The sequence below is a fragment of the Myiozetetes cayanensis genome, unplaced genomic scaffold (assembly GCF_022539395.1).
Source record: "Myiozetetes cayanensis isolate MyiCay16 unplaced genomic scaffold, myiCay2020 scf2-11, whole genome shotgun sequence".
In the NCBI taxonomy this organism is placed as follows: domain Eukaryota; kingdom Metazoa; phylum Chordata; class Aves; order Passeriformes; family Tyrannidae; genus Myiozetetes; species Myiozetetes cayanensis.
Genome location: NW_026087411.1, coordinates 45,969,613 through 45,990,514, shown reverse-complemented (window position 1 = coordinate 45,990,514; position 20,902 = coordinate 45,969,613). Strand labels below are relative to the sequence as shown.

At 34.5% G+C, this 20,902-nt stretch overlaps 1 protein-coding gene across 5 annotated transcripts in view; it reads left to right on the top strand.

Annotated features, from left to right (window-relative positions):
- Nucleotides 1-20,902, top strand: part of PACRG (parkin coregulated) — a 258,467-nt gene that overhangs the window by 83,013 nt on the left and 154,552 nt on the right. The window lies entirely within an intron of this gene.

Below are 20,902 nucleotides of genomic sequence, written 5' to 3'. Positions count from 1 at the left end.
TACTTCATAGCAGGGTTTATTCTCTACTTACCATGGCAGTGATGTTCAGCACGCGTGATGGTTCCTCAGCGGGCCCATTGGAGACAATGAATGCCCACCCTCCTGCTCCTTGCCTCAGCTTTTATGTCTGAGCTGACATCATGGGGTATGGAATATCCCTTTGGTCAGTTTGGATCAGCTGGCCTACTTGGGTCCCCTCTCAGGGACCTGCCCTCAGTTGAGGAAGGAATGTTACAGTGCTAGTGCTGTTGCTCAGCAGTAGCCAAAAACCAGTGTGTCATCAACACCCTTCTAGCTACCAATGCAAAGCACAGCACTGTGAGGGTTACTGTGAGGAAATGAACTCCAGCTCAGCCAGACCCAAAACACAGGTATAGTGGGCAAAACCTGAACCTTTTTTCCCAAGAGGGTACAATTGATAATTTCCTATACTCAAAGAAAAATGTTGGTCTCTATCATCATAAGGTAGAGTATAGCTCATAATTACCTAAGTTCATTCCTGAGCAATGATTGGATTTTTGTTTGATTGAATATGTATATTTTCCTTCCTGGTAATAATTGTTGATGTTATAAATTATCAGATTGCATTTTTAAATGAGAAGTTAGTAGTTTCTAGGTGACAACCATCTACAGTTTGTATAACTCCTCAGTAGGTCAGCTTTCTTTTCCCCCCTAAATACCTTGAAGAATACAAGAAAAGCAAAGACTCAGTTGTAAGCTTACCTGAAACATTGTTCCTGTGTCAAATTCCTCATCCATACTGTAGCAGTACTTCTTCACCACAGCTATTAAATATTGAAACTGTTATACTGGATCAAAGGAAGGCCAACCTGGACCTGTCATATTCTGAGTACTGGTTGAGCCAGAATTGGTGCAAAGAAAGGGAAACCCCACTGCAAAAATGCAGAATTATCTGAAAATTTCTTCTTGTAGTTACAAATTAACCAAAACTCTGAAGCATAGGATATCCCATACTCCTAACTTTCCAACATACTTTTTGAAGGATTGACTCTTGTGTTTTGTTGTATTATGGTGTTGTATTATTAAAATGATTTATTGTGTTTTCAATAATATAGTCTAATGATTATTCAGTCCTTTGAATCTCCTTACTTTTTCTGAACATTATTTGCTGAGTTCCATGCATTAACTGTGCATGTATAAATCTTTAATATTTTTAATTTTTTTCTTAATTTCACTGACTACCCTGGTGTTCTTTGCAACAGAAAGAACAGAAGTTCCCAATCGATTTCACGTATACCATTCATTATTTCATGTACTTTCAATATAATAATTTTTATTCATCACCATTTTGAAATAATCAATCAGGTTTTCAGTTCCTCAGATTTTTTTTCTAAATCCTTAACTAGTCTCACTGTTTCACTATCTCTGAACTCTTATTAATCCTGAAGTTTCTTTTGAAGGGTAGTGATCATTACTTTCTACAATATTCCAGATGATTTTCATTACATTTTTTCTCTGTTTTTCATTCTATTCCATGTTTTCTAAATTCTGACCTTCTGTTTACTGCTTAGACATAGCTCCCTAGTGAGCCTGTTTTGCTCATTTAGTAACACTCATTGCATTTCAGGTCAGGTGTTCATTCAGTTATTTCAATAATGAGCAGGACAGAGGTTATTGTTAAGATTTTGTCCTGTCCATTTTATAGAATTTTAAAGGAAATTGAGTACAAGAAGGGTGTCCTTTTTCTGAAAATTATGTTAAAGTCCACTATGAGTTGAGCAGGTTACATTGCTGCATCTTCTGCATCTAAAAGTGTGAGTTGGAATAGTCCTTTGTCATACAGACAAAACAAGTCTCTATTGGAAACCAGGTCTTTACACAATTCATACCATAGTTTTCTGTTTGGTATAACTTTTTGTAATCTTTCTCAAGTAATGATTTTCTTCAGCACCTATTTTTGTTATGTCTTTGTTATTTCCGTAGAATCACGGATCAAAGTGTGCCTAGTATCTTTGTTCTTTTGGGGAAAAGAACAGCATATATTATGTTATGTGGATTTTGTGTTCATATTTCTGAGAAAGACCTGAAATATGCCAATAGTAAAACTACAGGTCTGTAACCTCATTTTACTCTCAGCTGCTGCATTAAGCAATAAAAAAGTGATTTATTACTTTTTATCTTCAATCTCATAGATATCTTTCCTGCAGTAATTAATGCAGACCGTTGTTTGCTATCTCTATCAGCCTTGTCAGTGAAAAATTCTCCAATAATACTTTTAAGTCAAAATAAACAGATGAATTCTTTTGTGGTCTGTGATCAAACCATCATAGATGACTGTTTCTTTTCTTAGAGTTGCATATTGAATTTGAATAAGACACAAAGCAATCTAGGCTGAAACACCTCTTTTATTAAAAAAGTGTATTTGACTTGCAGTCACTACTTTAATCAGTATTTACGTAATAAACTGATAGGACTTTTATATTCTGATTATTTTCTGTTTAAAAGTTTATTTTAAGATGTTTGGAACTTGTGTTTATGTTTATTACATCAAATATTAATCTTAACTTTATCTGTAAAGTATTGGAAAGCACCAGCAATGTCAATATATTTTTGCATATTTTCTTTGAGGGATCAAACTATAGCAATAAGCAACAGTGACATGGAACTTTATGGCTCTCAAAAAAAGAAACAAAACAAATTTTTATTCAGAAGACCTTAATACAAATTCTAAAATTGGAAGACATTTAGGAAAGAAATTATTAGACGCTACTGCTCAGATACCCAACTAAATTAGAAGATTTAAATGTATTTTACTGTGGGGAAAAAAATGTCATAAACTCCCAATATGAGAATTCACTGGAAAACACAGATTTTTTTTTTCTTAACCTTGATTTCTAGTCTTTCTTAATTATGTATCCAAATCCAATATACTAAACTTACAGTTGTCGTTCTCTTCAGTAACACGTGTACTCTTTGGTTTGGGGGGGGGGGGGATGTGTTTGCTACAACATATTTGGATTGAAACCATGAGTTGTTAAAGATAAAGATGTTTTACTGAAATGAGTAAGAATAATATTTGTGTATTTCAGGCTGTACTTCAAAGCACAGTGTTTCACTAGATACACTGAGTAAAAGAGTTCAGTCACTGAAGATGTATAACAGCATTGCATAATTGGGCATTTACATTCCTAGACTATGGAAAAACACAAGAGGCTTTCTTATAAATACATTCACTGAGAAAATGCAGCTGAATCATGCTGTGGATCAACAGAAGTTGGATGTCTCCGTTTTTAAATGCAAAAAGATAAACAAATAAAAACCACCCAAACAAGTCTCCTAATTTTGGCTTTTGACTCTAAAGCATTTTTCCTTTTCTAAGTCCTCTTTTTTCTTTTAAAAATCAACCATCGTGACATTAACATGGAACTGGTTGGACGTTCCATAATTGATAAGATATAGAATGAATAGCCTGTTTAACATTCTACTGATATTCTATGGGTTTTCTGGGGGTAATTTAAAAATTTATTTTGGTAGAAAAATTTACATACCATACTTTAATTGTGAAAGCTGGAAATCTCAGCTAAAGTTGCCATCCTGACACAGGTAAAAAAAAAGTTTGTGGAATAATTTCTGAAAAGAGGAAAACTATCAAATGGATAGAAATGCAAGTGAAGGAAATATTTTAATAGCAGAGTAATAGGTAACAAGGATTAGTTAATGTGCTTGTTTCTTTAGAACGTTTTGAGTGAGGTACAATAATTAATTTGAAGGTATGAAGCTGCAACAGGGTTATAGACCTAGGTTTAAGAATGTATAATGGGTTACAAGTGGTATGACAATGCATATTGCTTTGTATTTCTGCATTCCATTTTTTATTTGAATGGAGAAAGTAACAGTAGATGACATTAACATTTGGGGAGAAGAGTAGAAAATTTCTACAGAAAAGATCCTGGAGAGTAGAAATTAACTAGTAAAAATTTAGAAAATGAATTTGTAGGAAATAGGAGATCTAAAACTGCATTTTATAACAGAATGAAGAAAAAGAGAGAAAGTAGAAATAGATTCCTGGTAAAAGTCCATCCAGAATAAAGGAGATGAGGATGAAAGTGATCTGGGGTTTTCTAGGAATGGGTATAGGGATGACTTTCAACCTATAAATCTTTTATTTTAGTATTGAAGTGGAATAGATCTAGGTTTAATTCAGAGTTATTCTATTCTCAGCCAACATAAATGAATGTATACTAGTTATGTTGTGATGATTATATCATTATTGGTATCATTAGAATGTTCACTGAAAGAAATGTTGACATTAAATTTCATAGAATTTCTCAAATTATAAAGAATATTTGTTTGAAGCTGCGGGAAGTTTTTATTTATCGAAATCTAATGACAATATTTGTTTCTTAAAGTAATCTTTGAAATTGTTGATAAATACTGACAATATATTTACATAAGGCTAGCGATTAGTGAGAAAATTTCTTACTCATCTGAGACATTGCCTCTGCCAAAGGGAGAGGACTTATATGTACATTTATATGTATAATAAATGTGTATTTGTGTAGATATATAAATATATTTTGTTTAGTCATTTTCCAGTAAATTATCTAGGCTATGTATTTTTCCTGTCTTAAAACATCTTTCATATAAATTAGGAATACCTTTTAATAGCATCAAAATAAAATAACTCTGACAAATGATTATATAAAAGTCTCACTTCCTTATTTGGTAGATCTATTTCTATTATGGCATTTGAGTCATATCTGACACTAATGACAAAAATATTTTTAATTTGGTTACCTAGCTTCAGTTACAGCAACAGGGACCAGACAAAGAAAAAAAAAATTGAATAACTTCAGTCTACATGTTTTGAAAAGTCTGTATTATTGAGGGGTGGTGATTGATGAGATACGAAAACTGATGAAATTCAGACTCCAGATCACATTTTTTCCTCTGGTAAACTTTATAGTCTAGGAAACAGAAATAATTACCCAGGAAGAATGTGACATTTTGGAGAGTACTTTCATGTAAATTTCTAAATTATTTTTTATTTAACTCTGCTTCTGAATGTAATTTCTAATCTGGATTAAAGCTTCTTGTTTATAGGAGAAAATGGAACACATTTCCATATCAGCAAAGGTCATCAACAACTAAGCATCATTAGCCAAATAGTATTTTTGATCAATGGTTCAATATCTTGTGTACAGAAAGGACCATAAACTTTGAGCATCCTCTGAAAGCAGCCTCATTTGAATAAAGTAAGCATGAAGAGTCATCATGAAAATCATGAAGTTATTTATTTTTTCTTATTAGGTTATTCTTTTAGAGAAAATGGGTCAAGGAGAGGCAGAGATTAAGCTTGATGAATGCAGGGTACCAGCGGAAGGGGCTGTTTCAAATGTTTTGCTGAGGTGTTGAGGGCTGTGCTGTTTGAGATCTGCCATAGTCTGACTATTTCATTCTTTTTGCACACAGCCTTGCTTTAGATGGTTTTCATAGCAGATGTAAAATTAGAGGTCCTTTGTATGTGCAATTTATTTGCACATGGACTGAAGTTGCCCCTTGTGATATTCCTGAAGGACAGATTTGATTACACTGGCACTTCATTCCATTAATCAGGACCTCTGACACTGTCAGGATTGGCTCTTGGAGGGCATTTTATAGCTAAAACGTTATGATCTCGTGTTATTAAAGGATTTTTCAGTTGGAAGGAAATAATTTCATATGGATATTGGTTTGCCTTTGTCTGCGCTCTCTTTTTTTAAAAGTTCTACTTAACTTTGTGGAAACATAGTCAAAATGTTACTGTCAAATGACAGCAAATTCCTGCTATAAATCTCTCCATTTTTTTGTTTAGCCACTGAGACAAATATTCCAGCTTCCACCGCTCTTACACACCTATGTCATGTGTACTGTGTAACAGAATCTTTAAAGACAGTTGAAACTATGCAACTATATACATGGCTCGGGGAATAGAGATTTGAATCTTCCAAAGTCTACAGTTGCTTGTTGGTAGTATTACTTTTGTTGGGAATGTTAGTTTTAGTGAGCAACTAGGAGCAATTGTTGCTAAAGTAAAACATCATTCTTACAGGTGAAGTAGGCATTTTTGCCTCAATGAAAACGTCAGTATTTCCCACAAACTGGAAACACACTCAATCCTGAGAAAATGTGTTAACTCCATCCAAGTTCCCATTTCAGTCTTCCCGGATTCCTCACTCTGGGATTCTTCAACCAATGCAAAATTCCCTCAAATCCCTTCCCATTAGTTTTGTCAAACATTATTTTATTTTGAAGCCTCATATAAGATATGTTAGGAAACACTATCCATTCCTGATGAAACTTGAACTTCTTTCTTACCTCCAGTAATTGAAAAATTTGTAGCAGAGTTGAATTGATAGCAGCAACTGCCCAGTGCTTACAGAAAAGTTCAGTGAAGTTTATATGGTTCATTTCATTCCCTAACAGGCAATGTGTCCCACACTTTGGCTCTTCACGAGAGAAAAGATTATAGTGTTTAATTTTTCTGTCATTTCCCCTCAAGTGAAGAAATTACTTTAATAACCTACCACTGCTCTACTTTTCCTGGATCTATTTGAATTTTAAGGGATAGTGTAATTGCCTGTTCATACACTGTTCATGATTTTTTCAGGATGCAGCTAGAGTTCCCTTAAAATGAAGCAAAACATTAATACGTGTAAACAGAGACAGGTGCCCACAGAACACTTTTTCTACTCTGAAATATGTTTGTTGATAACGCAGCCTATAGAAAGTATATCAGATATATCCTTTAGCAAGCACAATTGACTTATACCAGTATTACAAGGTATGTTATTCACTTGTGTTTATAACAATTTCTTTTTATTATCTAAACAGTTAAAAGAGGGACTAAGTTATTTTAAGAAAACTATTCATCTATTTCTGTTTGGAATAGAACACAGATGCACTGTAATGTGATCAAGCACAACAAAAGCTCCTCTAAGTTTTGTGGGTGCAGAACTTTACGTTGAGGGTGGCAGAGCACTGGAACAGGCTACCCAGGAAGTCCACAGATGTGCCTCTCTGGAGACATTCCAAACCCACCTGGACATGTTCCTGTGTAACCTGCTCTAGGGGATCCTGCCTTGGCAAGGGGGTTGGACTTCCCAGTTCCCTTCCAACCAAGGGTCACCACCAAGCCTGCAGACAGCTAGGGAACAAAGAAGTCCTAGTTAGAGAACTGGTTTAGGGAAGTGGATGTCGGCATCCAACCATTCTGTGATTCTGAGAATCTGTACCAAGACAATTAATATCTCTTGCCAGGGTTAATATCTGTTACATATTAGGTATTTGATACTGAGTAATATTTCCTTTTTTCTGGCTCAGCTATTGAAGGTAGAAATAAAATTATGTCACATATCTGTGCATTAAAATTACTGTGTTTACCCCTAATGCTGCGTTCCTGCACATCAAAGACTTGTTTCAAATACAGACTTCTGTGCAGGAAGTTGTGTCCCTTCCCAAAAGTCCTTTGTTGAACAAGAAGATCAATACAGTAATGTTTCAAAATCTCATTGCTCTTCACGATTGTTAAAATTCCTTTATGCAACAAACTACAATTATCACTAAGTGGAATGGAATTGCCTTTCAGTTTCTGTTAACTCTGGAGTGTATCATCACTGCTGGAAAAACAAAGATATGTGAAGAACTGCATAACTCTCAAACTCAGGAAAGATAATTAATTTGTGCAATGACCTTACAATATGTTTTAGTTTTTGTTCAGCCCTGAAATGGTCAGGCAGTTGGGCTATATGGTGATTATAGCTCCCTTCCCTTGGAATAGTCTTCACTACTATGTTACAACAGTTCCATGGTTAAGGTTGTCTATAAGATCTCATAGATGAGTTTCTTGGCAATTTTTAGGTCAAGAAAAAAATCACATTATACCCTTCATGTAAGTTTTAAAGAGTTAATGTAAAGAAATAATTGGTTATTTCATGATTCAAAATCACTCCTATATTTTAAGACACTTAAGATAGTGGTCCTTCATGATCTTTCTTTAAACCATATTTTGTCCTTTTTAGTAAAATACCCATTCTTCATATGTAGATAATCAATGCACTTTATGAGTTGCTACAGTATGGAATAATGGAGAATAAAAATTCCGGTACTAAAAATGTAATCTCATGAGTTGATGCATGACAACTGCGCTAGAAGAGTGTTGTTTGAGATGTTGCTTTAAGAATTTGAAATCAGGAAGTACCAGACTTAACAGTTGTCTGAACAACTCAAATTCTGATTATTTGCACTTTATTTCTTTGCATTTAATGTAAGGTTTAAAGTCTGAAAAACAGTGTTGAATGCAGTGGTGCAGATATGCAAAGGGGGAATTTAACACTGTGCAGACAATTGAATGCAGTGGTTTTGAGATGCTGACTTTTCAATCTAATGATTTTCTGAAATAAGTGTAATATTTTAAGTAATAAGTGTAAATTCATAGGGTTGTGAGTTTATTTTCTTTTTCTTTTTTTTGAAGGAAAGCGGTAAAATGAATAATTTCTTTTCTAGGAAAGTATAACTTCACACGTCCTTAGCATTTATTGCACCTTTAAGCCTTAAATAACATGTTACAAACAGTGGCAGGAGGAGTGTCTAACGCAGGTTTGTTTTGTCTCCTCCACAACACTTTCTTTGGTATTTCCTAAGTATGTCTTTTGTAGCAGTTTTTTCCCAGACTTAGAAAGTATGTATTCAGCTAGATTGGCACTAAACTAAAATATGTACATTGCAAATAAGAGAATGGATTTTATGATGTTCAGTGCTTTTTATACCTTTGCTAAAGCTTGACCTTTTAATCATGAATGAAAAGCAGTTTTCCAACCTGAGTGAGTTCCTTTGCTTAATTATAGAATCTTAGAATAGTTTGGGTTGGAAGGGGCTTTTTAAGGTCACCTAGTCCAACTCACTCTGCAGTGAGCAGGGACATCTTCAACTGGATCAGATTGCTCAGAGCCCCATCCATCCTGACTGTAAATGTTTCTAGGGATTGGGCATCCACTGCCCCTCTGGGCAACCTGTTCCAGTGTCTCACCTCCCTCGTCATAAAAAATTTCTTCCTTACATCTAGTCTGACTCCAGTTTAAAACCTTTCTCCTATTGCTACAGGCCCTGCAAAAAAGTTCATCCCCATCTTTCTTTTAAGTCCCTCTTAAGTTGTGGAATGCCACAATGAGGTCTCCCCGGAACTTTCTTCTCTCTGGGATGAGCAACCCCAGCTCTCTCAGACTGTCTTTGTAGGAGAGGTGCTCCAGCCCTCTGATCATTTTTGTGGCCCTTCTCTGGACTCGCTCCACCATGTTGATATATTTACTGTGCTGAGGACCCCAGAGCTGGATACAGTATTCCAGGTGGGGTATCAGGAGAACCTAGTAGAGGGGCAGAACCACCTCCCTCAACCTCCTAGCCACAAAAAAAGTCATGTATAACACAGACAATGCTTTTTCCTGCCTGTATAGTCTTTGATACAATATTCTGTGTTAAGTGTTATGAGGCAAAAAAATGTTAGTCAATTATATTCATCAGTGATCATGTTCATTAGAGGTCAGAGTGTATTTCCTGCACCAGCCTTGCAAGATTATATTTATGGAAAAATTCCTTTCATCTCCAGAAATCATACTTGCAGAAGTGTGTAAACACATCAGTTGTTATCCTTTTCAAATAAGTCAGCTTCAAAAAGAAGGCCATTGCTCATGCAGAGTGATTCTAGAACCTGTTATCACTCGAATAGATAAATGCTGCAGATGATACCTTCTCTATATATAGTTCTGTGTGTATATCTAAAATTACCACTAATATTTGTTTACTGATTAAATAAATATAAGTTACTGATTAAATAATTATATAATTTTGAAATGTTAAAGCTGTGTACGTTTTCAAACACTGTTATATTATTCATCTTATAAACAGGAGATTTGCAGTTCAGACCATGGAAAGTAAAAGGAAGTCTGGAGTGGCAGAGGCAAAGAGAAGTCTTTTATAGGGGTGAAAATTACAACAGACTCCCCATTTCCTAATATTAGGGAACATGCACTTCTATTCTGTTATTTGTATTTGTTCTTGATCTGTCCCTTTCAAGGTTGATGCAGGCACTAGGAAACCCAAGTAAAATCTTGAAAATTGATTCAGTACAGCAGGTGATTTTTATAGAACTTAGAGATTAACCCTAAAGTAAATCAGCTTGACAATATCATGGATGAGAACTGAGAAGGCAAAATATCATGATTTTCTAAAAAATAGATCATTAGACTAGCCTCGTGGTTTTCTACTTGAAATTATGCCATTTCTTAGACTAGAACAATAAAAGATGAAAGAGTATATTGGTAGTGGGATATTCTCGGTGATTTTAAATAATTCTTGGTAGTTCGTGCATCATCAAAGATGACTGATCAACTTGAAACTTGAATTGTGTGAAATTCCAGACAGTGATTAGGAGTACTAAATTTTGTGTCACCTGCAGATTTTTCACTGCCTCACACATATAAGTTGTCTGTGTCATTGCCTGCCTAGAACTGTAGGAGTGTTTAACTGAAAGCCCTTTCTGTCTCTTATTCTATCTCTTCTGTCATCCCACCAATGAACTGGAATTAACAGAAAGAGATGACACCTTCTGTACTGAGGTCATTGCAAAAGCAGTTTTTGTTCTGTATTGCACAGTTCTCTACTTTCAGAAGTAATCTGAACAAACTCCATTAGAGAATTATATTTCCTTAGGACTGTCTCATGAGCAATGGGGAATTAAAGTTTTTTAGATTATATAGGGAAAGCTTGAAGAAGTGTTGATATGAAGATAAAATTACCACCATTATGCTATCCAACTAGTGTTGAAGTAAAATTCAAAGACTTTTTATTGCTCAAATGACAAATATATTTGTATTTTTAAAGATATTATTTCATTACATACTGGTCTCTTTTTTAGGACCCAAAACCTTAGTAAAGAACCAAAAATAAAACCTGGAATTAATGCATTGTTTTCTGGAGGAATTGTTTTCTGTTCAAAGCCATTGCTCAAATTCCAGAGAACCGATCTTCAAAACCATTTTTATATGAATTCTGTGGTAGACATTGCTCCATAAGAGAACAGGTTTGGAGATTATGTTTTACTGTGTCTGATGGAAAAAATATTGTGTTTCTAGCAGTATCTGGTTTTATCTATGTAATAAATCATAGTATATAGCAGTTAGATCTCCACAGTAAATTTACCTTGTTTGGAAAACAAATATATTACTTTTCTAAGTATTTGCATAAGCTGCAATAGTGTCATATTTTCCATTAAATTTGTTAAAGAGTACTTTATATAAAGAGCAATAATCGTTTGCACCTTCTTTTAGTAGTTGCTTCCTTTTTCACAAGGAATTATTTCTATTCTGCACGAAGTTCTATAGCCCTCATGACCTGCGTGCCCAAGTTCAATTCACTCTCAATGAACCAGCTGAGTGCCTGTATATGCTGCCAGTTTTTGGTGATATCTGGCTATGGCCAGGGCACAGACTTCCATTGGTCCTGTTCTAGTCAAGACCTTTTCTATCTTTGTCTTTCTAGATTTCAAGTGTATCCTGGTTAGCTCGAGTTACTGTTTGGCCACAAAAAGACCTCCAACCAAACAATTAACCTCCACCCCCACCCGCTGTCCCTATACTAGAGTTTAGCCTTGGAACTGGATAAATCTGCACCGAGGGATTAGTTCTGTAGAATGACTGAAGCTTACCTCTCAAACTAGCTGGAGGAAACTTGAGTTTTGTCCATCTTTTCCACCTATTTATTCTGTGGTATTGCAGTGTTGCAAGTCGACCTTTGTTTTCAGAGTTAATAAGTAGTGCTTTGCATTATATAAGCCTTAGAAATGTGAATGAAAAACAAACAAACAAACAAAATCCAAAACAGTGGAAGGCTTCACTGGATTGACTGTACAGAAGAAACATTTTCTCTACAGAGAAAAGAAGACTTAAAATGGAGATGGTGCATAATATAAAGGAACATTTTGTATCTTCTTACTCAAAGATTTATTGTCTCTATTCAACTTGAATTTATATGAATCCTTTGGTAAGTATATTGCATGACAGTACGGTGTTACATGGCTGTTAAAATAACCACTGGGCTATTTCATTTGCTTGTGAGTATCCTTATTGTGTTCCTCTTTGAGGATATTTACATGTCATGGCAAAATAATTCTGTTACAGTTAAATACATTACTTGTTTGTTATGTGTTCTAACAAAAGTGATTAACTAGGGCTAAAGCTTTTGCACATCTTTCCAGTTTGGAGGTAAAAGTGTTGATGGAGCTCATGGTTTTAATGCAACTTTGTTTATTTACAAGAAAGTGTGAAGTCCTGCTTTCCTAAACAGTAGGAGAAAGAGAAACAGCTTCAAATCAGGACTCCTGCATTTTCATTTCTCACTGTGCACTAAAAGCCCAGTTTCAAGCTTTGTCTGTAGAAGAAGCTTTCTGGTGTAGAACATATCCCAGAGTTTTTGTCCTTTTTGTAGAAGTTGATAATCTCCTTCAAAAACTGGCCTGCCTCGTTCATAGAACAGTGTGAAACATACTCTGCCCAAAATTATGCTCACAAAAGATGTTAATTCCACAGAGATCATACAGTTTCTCAGTAGGAAATAGTTTACAAATAAGAGTTTTTCTAAGGCTAGATCCAACCTATGTCATCTTTAACTTCACTGTAGTTAAAAAAATTATTAAAATTGTTGAATTGTTGAACATAATAGCAACTCAAGAAAACAGCATATGCATATGTAATTTTTTATTGATTCTTTTTAGCCTTTTAGAATTTGTCATTGTAGGACACACTAACTGCAGGTATAGAATAAAGTGAATGCAAAAGTTATTCTTACCTTTGTATGTTTTGGGTTTTATTTTCTCAGACCTATATGATAGAAGATCAAATTATACAAATTCCTTTTCATATCAGTCAAAAAGTCTTATAGGTTATGGATATATAGATACTTCAGTGAATAAGGAAATGTCTTTCAAACATTGTTAATACAAATTAAAAGATAACACTTGATTGTTTTCTAGAAAGAAAACTACTTCAACCCTTTAAGTCTTACTGTCAAATTCATGTTGAAGGTACAGAATTTTTTTTAACATTATCAGCAATGTTGTTTGTTTGGTATGGGAATTATATTTTACAATAAAGCTGGTTATTTCAGCTGTGCAGATTTTCAGAATAATTTCAGACATTCAAGAGTTTGATGTTTGAAAGTATTAATCTCATAATCTGATTTTTGTCTTGTCACATTCACTGTCTGCATGCTAATAGTTTTAGAAGAATTTTATTAAAATGGATTAAAATCACAAACAGAAGTGAATTAAAGGAAAAATTAGATGAGAATCACAAAGCATGAAAGCATTTGTGTGGAGTTCTACTGATACCATTGAAGCTGGCATCTTTCTCTAAAACCTCTTGAATTTCAAAGGCATAAAAAATAATGCTGACTGTCAACTCTCAGAAGGCATGAACAGTTAGATACTGGTCACCTAATATATTTGCATCCCCTGTCTGTGGAATAATTTTTTTTTTTATTAATCAGTTTCTGAAAAATTAGGATTTTTTTTAATGGTTTGGTCATCTAGATTTGTAGTGCTCAGATCTAGATCTTTCTAGACTTCATAGTCTCAGGGCTATTTTCCAACCAAAATTATTCTCTGAGTCCATGCAGGAACAGATTAATTAAAGATAAATACTTTCGACCTGGTGTGTGGTTGGGTCAGGCTGAATAAATAATTAGGGCCATTTCTAGAACTGTGTCATGGATAATGGAGGCTTTTCTGGACGTTGAAGGATTTAAAACTCTTCTTCAGCAAATCAGGGGGTTTATTTCCACTTTGCTCGTGGCAGTGGTTTCCTACTCTCTCTGCCATTTGGAGACTATCTTATACCATGATAGGAAATCTTGGTGAAACTCCTTTATTTGCCCTCTGCTTTTGTTCACTGTTGAAAAAAAGAGGAAGACATAAACATAAGCGTACTTATACACATGGGCTTGTATGGGCTCCATAGCGTGACAGTCTTCTTTTGTGTAGTCTAGAACATACCATAATTATTACTCAAAAATTGGTCTTAGACTTACAGAGGGATTTTGTCCAGTGTCCAATGACTTGTTCTTTTTCGCTGTATAAACAGGAAGAAAAAACCAGCAAACAAAGCAAGAAACCTATTTTCCATGTTTAGTTAAATTTAGAAGCTATGAAAAGAGATAACATGAAACTTTCACTACTGCCACTTACTTTTCTGTAAGTCAGAATATTTTAAAACAAATATATAACATTTTATCTTGAATTCTGAAGTGTTCTGAAACCTTCACAGCCTGAGCTTGTATTGAAGCAGTGTGTTCAGGAAGCTGTCAATGTAAATATGTTTACAAAGCAGATGTGAATGCAGATAGTAATAATGTGTCACATGAAAAAAGTGGAAAATGGAAGCTTAGTAAAAATTAATTTCTTAATACTGCTTTCAAAATGTAATATTTAAATGTGGAAATGTGAAACCATGGTTCAATTAGAAAGGTTTGAAGTTTTTAATTCTGTATTTAAATACTCATATATTTCTGTGGTTTTATAGTAAAAAAAACCAACTGAATGAGCAAAACAAACAAACAAATAAAAAACCCCCACAGGTTCAGGTGACAGAAGTAGATCTGTCTATTTTTCATTATAAAAACTTGACCTTTTGCAATGATCTGAAAAGGAGGCATTAACTGCTGAGATGCATGTGATTCCTTTGATTTACACTGTTAGAAGTTTTCATGACATGCTGGTTTGATTCTGCACTCGCAACAGCTTGTAAGAGATAAGGAGGTTGTCAGAAAGATATTACTGGATACTCAGGAACTGCTTTTGAAGTTGCTCTGAGCTGACAACTGATGAGAAGGGTTTTTTTGATAACTTACCCTTCAGTGTATTTAGATGTTACAGTTATTTTTAGTTTTGTTTGTAAACTTATGGATTAAGTATGGCTTTGTTTACTATCTGTAATATATAATCTACCTTACCACCAAACAGATAGTTTATTAATTCTCCTTTTCTGTTTTGTGGTGTTGGATTTTGTTTGTTTGTTTGTTTTTCTAGTGTGTATCTTCGTGACTGTGTGTTATGGCTGAACAACAGTGTTTTTGCATATTGAAGGTGACAGGAAGTCAGAATTCAAAACTGAGGTGTTAGTGTGATTGCAGGGAATATGTCTGGCATGACAGCAAGAAATACTTTTTTTTCCCAAAATGATAAACACCTTTGTAAGATAAGCATAGGCTTGTATCTGAGGAGCTCATAAGGTTATGAAGAGGTCAGTTAAAAGTGTTTCTCGTGATAGAATTTATTTGAGATGTATTTGGCTGAAGTTACATGAAGAAGTGGCAACTTGGTTTGCCTCCAGGTGTAGTTTTTAGTAATCCTTGATTATTTTTTTTTTTTACCCCCTAAATATGGTAGTTAAGATACTTGTGATACCCATGATAAAATGATAAAATAATGCTGTTTGGAGTTTAAGGTTCTGTGACATGGAAAGACCTATTTTTAAAGTCTTAAAATTGTCATTTCAAGAATCTGTAGGAAATAAGGTAGTCAAGGAAAATATAAGTGAAGAAAACATAGAATAATACAAATAACTTCAGTTTCAATGTTCTCACCTGTTCTCTTCTGAAAGGTAAATTGTTCAATATTTTTTTCTTCTCATTCAAATGAGTAAATGTATTTGTTAATGTGTTATCAACCATGAAGAATTTAGTTAAAAAACAGGTGTTAAACTTTGTATGTGAAAACTTAGACCTGGCTAAATGATTCCATAAGACTAGTTCTTAGTAATATAGCCAGTCCTACTCAGGCAGTTTTGCCACAAAGGACAATAGAATGCAGCTTCTTATTGTTCTGGTGTCACAAAGAGTGTGAGGACTCTCAAAAGGAAAATTATTGGACACCATATCTGTTTTCAGCAAAAGGTCCTGGACAGAACCATGATGGAGCTAGTGCTCAAGATAAATTGTCTGCTTTGTACCATGAAATTGCTACATCAGTATATTTCATCAGTTGGTAATACATGACAATAATCCATTATTTAAAAATTATTGTAACTAATGAGCCTTTGGAATAAACTGAGGACTTGGGTTCTGACCAGTCAACTGGGATTTCCACAGACTTCACTGGTCACAAAACCAAACTATCATGAATATGATGGTACAATCTTAGTTTATTTCTGAACTGTGAAATAGGTTCTTGCTGCAGTATATCTTGGGACATTGAAGGGCCTGGCTTTACAGGGATTGCTTTCCAGCCTCCCTGACTGGGTGCCTTTTCCTCCAAAAAGGGACAGAAGTTGCGAGAGGGAATGGTACATGTTCTCATACTTTCTCCCTTACATGCAGCCTTGAAGTAGCTAAGAATCATCCAGTGCTGAGGAGCTGGTAGTTGTTCTTGTTTCACATGCAGTTTAAACCACATCTTGGTCACAGCAACTGTGGTCACTGACAGGCCTTAGAACTTATGTTTGGCTGGTGATAAGAAAATGAAGGATTGGGTGTTCCTGCCACAGGCCTGAAGTTTCTCTCCTGTAGTTTCATTTTAAGGGCAGACTCGACTGGCAGACAAAATACTTCTAAATAATGGAGAAAAACTGCAGTGCTTACAAGTGTGAAATTAAGAAAAGATCAAATGTTAATTATACAATGCATAAGAAATCCTCATGCAATGAAAAGTATTCTTGCAGGAAACCACTGAGTCTAAGAAATTATTAATCTCAAGAATCAGAAGTTTAGTTGTTGGTTAAATAAAATTCTGAAAATTGGAATGAGACACGCATCCTGCTTATAAGCTTCATTCATCCTGGAAAAAAACAGGCTTTCAACAGGCATTTTTTGCTCATTCTACTGAAGTATCAGTATTAGCCATTATGAGATTTGAGATGGTTTGGTGCTCTGACTTAGAATGGCAGATTTACATTTCTCTGTTTTTTAAACCTGCTAACCATTAGCACTTTTATCTTTTTCCATTAATTCCACTGTCTCCTTCTACTTTGCAGAACTTGTGCACAAATAACAGCCTTTGGGGTTCTAGTGTGCACCAAACTCACTAACCATTCTGAAATGGAGACATGGCCTATGGTTTTAGAAAGTAAGTTCATTTTCTGAAATGATAGGTCAATACTTGCCATCCCTTGACTACCAAGACAAGCTCACTTTACTTGTGATGATGTACTAGGAACATCAATTGAATTTGTGCAGATGATTTGAAGTTTGAACTAGTGGCTCAGTTATTAAAAAAAAAAAAAAAAAAAGCCAAACCACAACTTCTGTTTGTAGTTCCCATTGAGAATTGCCCCAATATCAGGTCTTTAATTTTCCATTGAAATTCCAGACCTTACATATGAGATAATTTTCAGTTATTAAAATGAAATAGAATGTTTTACACTGGAAACTCTTGGCGTCTAAGTATTAAAGATCTTATTTTGGTCTTTTTGAGTGTTCTCAAGTAGACATCTTTTGTTATGATGATAATATCGTGACAGATAAAAACAGAAACATCAGTCCAAACAGACTATTAAGTTTGAAAGTTGATTATGATCACTTAAATCTCAATATGTAAAATTATTTTTAGTGTTCATAATTTTATGACAATAATAATCTTGAATGCTTGTCTGGTGTGATTAGATGAAGTTATTATAAGGTTTAGTTGATCTTACTGAATTTCATACTATAAGAACAAAGCTCTGAGTACTGTAGCAGCCACTGAATGGTCTATCAAATATAATTTGGAATAATAGAAACATTTGTTGCTCTTCTAAAAAATTGATTAGGAGGATTTTGAGTTATACCCACTTAAAACTTTCATGGATTTCTACAGAAATTTTGTCACTTTTGTACTTCTTGAGGTATTGTTAGGCATAACTGGTATTTAATGATGGTATGGGAAGTAATAAAAAAGAATATTGTTATAGGTTTTCCATAGTGTTCCAGCAATGTGTATGCACCCTGTTTTCAAATTTATATTCCACAGCCCATTTGACAGATATTAATATGAATCTTTATCAGATTCCATTTTCATCCTTTTCTATTATTCTACTTCTTGGATTTATATTACATTGCATAAAAATATGTATTTTTATTAGTCTTTATAGTATATTTAAATCCCAACTGATCTTAAAAGCAGCCTGGAAGCTTATTGCAGTAGGGTGGCAAGTAAGCCTTCATTGACACATAAAGCATACTTCCAAAACCAGAAAATTGTAGTGGCAAGATTTTGGTTTAAGGTTGTTAATTTCCTGCCCCAATACTGAGACAATACAAACAGTGCTAATGTACTGATTTGGGAAAATGCCTCAGCTTAGTCCGAAGAGAGTTTTATGTAGAAAAGTCATTGACACACCCACTTATTTCACTGCATCTCCCAGAGAGCAAATTAAACCACTGAAGTACCATTACAGCAGTGTGAAAATTGATACACCTGTGCAAAAGATTTGATTACTTTTTAATAAAATACACCCACATTATAAATATTTGTTTAGTGGTTTAAAAAATGGATCTAAATTTGCACTTTTTTGCATTGCATAGCACTATTTGGGTAGTTAAGGAGACAGTGGAATAACTTGAGTGATTAAAGCCCAAGTGCTACTGGTTTGGAACTCAGTCCATGGTAGTCTATCTGCTTTTTTATTCTTTTTTTTTTTCCTCTCTCTCTCTAAAATAAGTGCAGAATTTCTGGTAAGATTGCTAGGGCTACAGTATACTGCATAGCAAACACACCGTGTTATAGTGATTGTTAAGGAAATAGGTCTGTGGAAGAAAAAAACATAAGGAATTTCTTCATTGGATGACCACTGGATACTGAGGTTTCTAAAAATTGAGATCCCCATTGCATTAGTGAAGTCTATTTATCCTTCTAATATATTTATATTATGTAATACCTTTGAACTATTTCTCCAAAGAATATTTTTAACACATTTCTTCCAAGTCTGATTATACAGTGTTTTATTCAGATTGTAGTTTGATTAAGATGTATTCATAAAGCTAGTATCTGTGAAGCTTTTACACTTGATGATACTATCAGTGTCCACATTTAGAACAACTCTATCAACAAGTTTTCTTGCATTTTCATTTATTTTTGAGAAGTTCAACTTCTGTATTCTGAATTCCTGTATCAAAACCTATCTAGGATATCCCAGTATTCAAATAAATGTTCTACTTTCTTAGCCAACTTCGATTGTTGACTTCCATCCTGAGACCTTTTTTATCTGTTCATTAGAATCTGTCTCACTGTAGCAGTGAGATTTTCTGATGGTTTCAATGATCCTACCTTGCTCATCAGAGGTCTTTGCTATCATCATTAACTTTATTTTACTCTGAAATAAGGACTCCCTCCATTTACTTTGCATGGATAAATCCTAGACAGATAGGATTTAATGACTTCTATATAGAATAGAATCATAGAATTAACTGGGTTGGAAGAGACCTCTGAGATCATTAAGTCCAACCCTTGATCCAACCCCACTGTGATTACCAGATCACGGCACTCAGTGCCACATCCAGCCTCATCTTAAAAACCTCCAGAGACGGTGAATCCACCACCTCTCTGGGCAGGCCATTCCAATGCCTGATCACTCTCTCTGTAAAGAACTTCTTTCTAATATCCAACCTAAACCTCCCCTGGCAGAGCTTAAGCCCGTGCCCTCTTGTCTTACTGTTGGTTCGTGGGAGAAGAGACCGACCCCCACCTGGCTACAACCTCAGGTAGTTGTAGAGAGTGATGAGGTCACCCCTGAGCCTCCTCTTCTCCAGACTAAACAACTGCAGCTCCCTCAGCCTCTCCTCACTGGACTTGTGCTCAAATATATTTCTGTATGAGAAAAATTACTTCAGTGGAGAAGGACAAGATCTTAGTTGTTGGTCTCTGCTTTTCAAAGTTACTTTCTTTTCCCTCTAGAGAATGCACAGGAATGGTTGCATTAATAGGGTTATTCCAAACTCTACAGCCCTATTAACAAAAAAAACCATGTAGGAACTCAGAACTGACAACATGACTATTCATTTGGCATAAACCCATATTGACCATAAATCAAATATGAATATTGATATGGCAAACTAGTCCAATATAGAACTTACACACAAAACAACATAAACCAAATCGAAAACAGTGGCTCATTTTACCTGCATTAACTTCCCTTCTCCCCCTATTAAGCAGTTGTATTTCATACGACCTGGAAACCAAGTAGGTATTTTTAAAGCTTGTAATCTTACATTTATATTTGACATTGGGGTTAGTCCGTTTAAATTTTATGTCCAATTTACTGGAATTACTTATTTATCTAAGATATTAACTGTGAATGAATGTAAGTATGGCCAACAAAGTACTGGAAAAAGAAAAAAATCCTTTTGTATAGGCATGATTTCTCAAGTATTTTGTGCATAACTTGTTGCCATTTATCCTTTTGATCAATGTTGAAACAGAACAGCATTCCCTGTGAATCTGGAACCTTTCTTTAACACAAAACTCTTAGAAGTATCAATCAAAAATCTTATAAAGATACATACTTAGGATGCATATCAGTATTATAACTTACAGACACATACAACATGATGTGTTGACCTCTTCGCTACATTTTTTTAAGGACAGTTTGAAAATCCAATGACCTGATCTCATTTTATCTAGTAAAAAACTGTTATTATAAACATCTGTTTATTTCAAATTCGTAGTGCAACACACTGAAAAGCACGGTTCATCTTTCACTTATAAACTGAATAGAAAAGACAAAGAACTGGGCAATGATCCTGTGAAATATACTCCGACTTACTGTACTGTGTGATACTGGATTTTGTATAATGTAATTCTTGAGACTTTTAAAGATATTAAAGCTAGCAACCATTTTGTTCCTACTTATTTTACTTTATATAACTGATATTTTATTTAAGT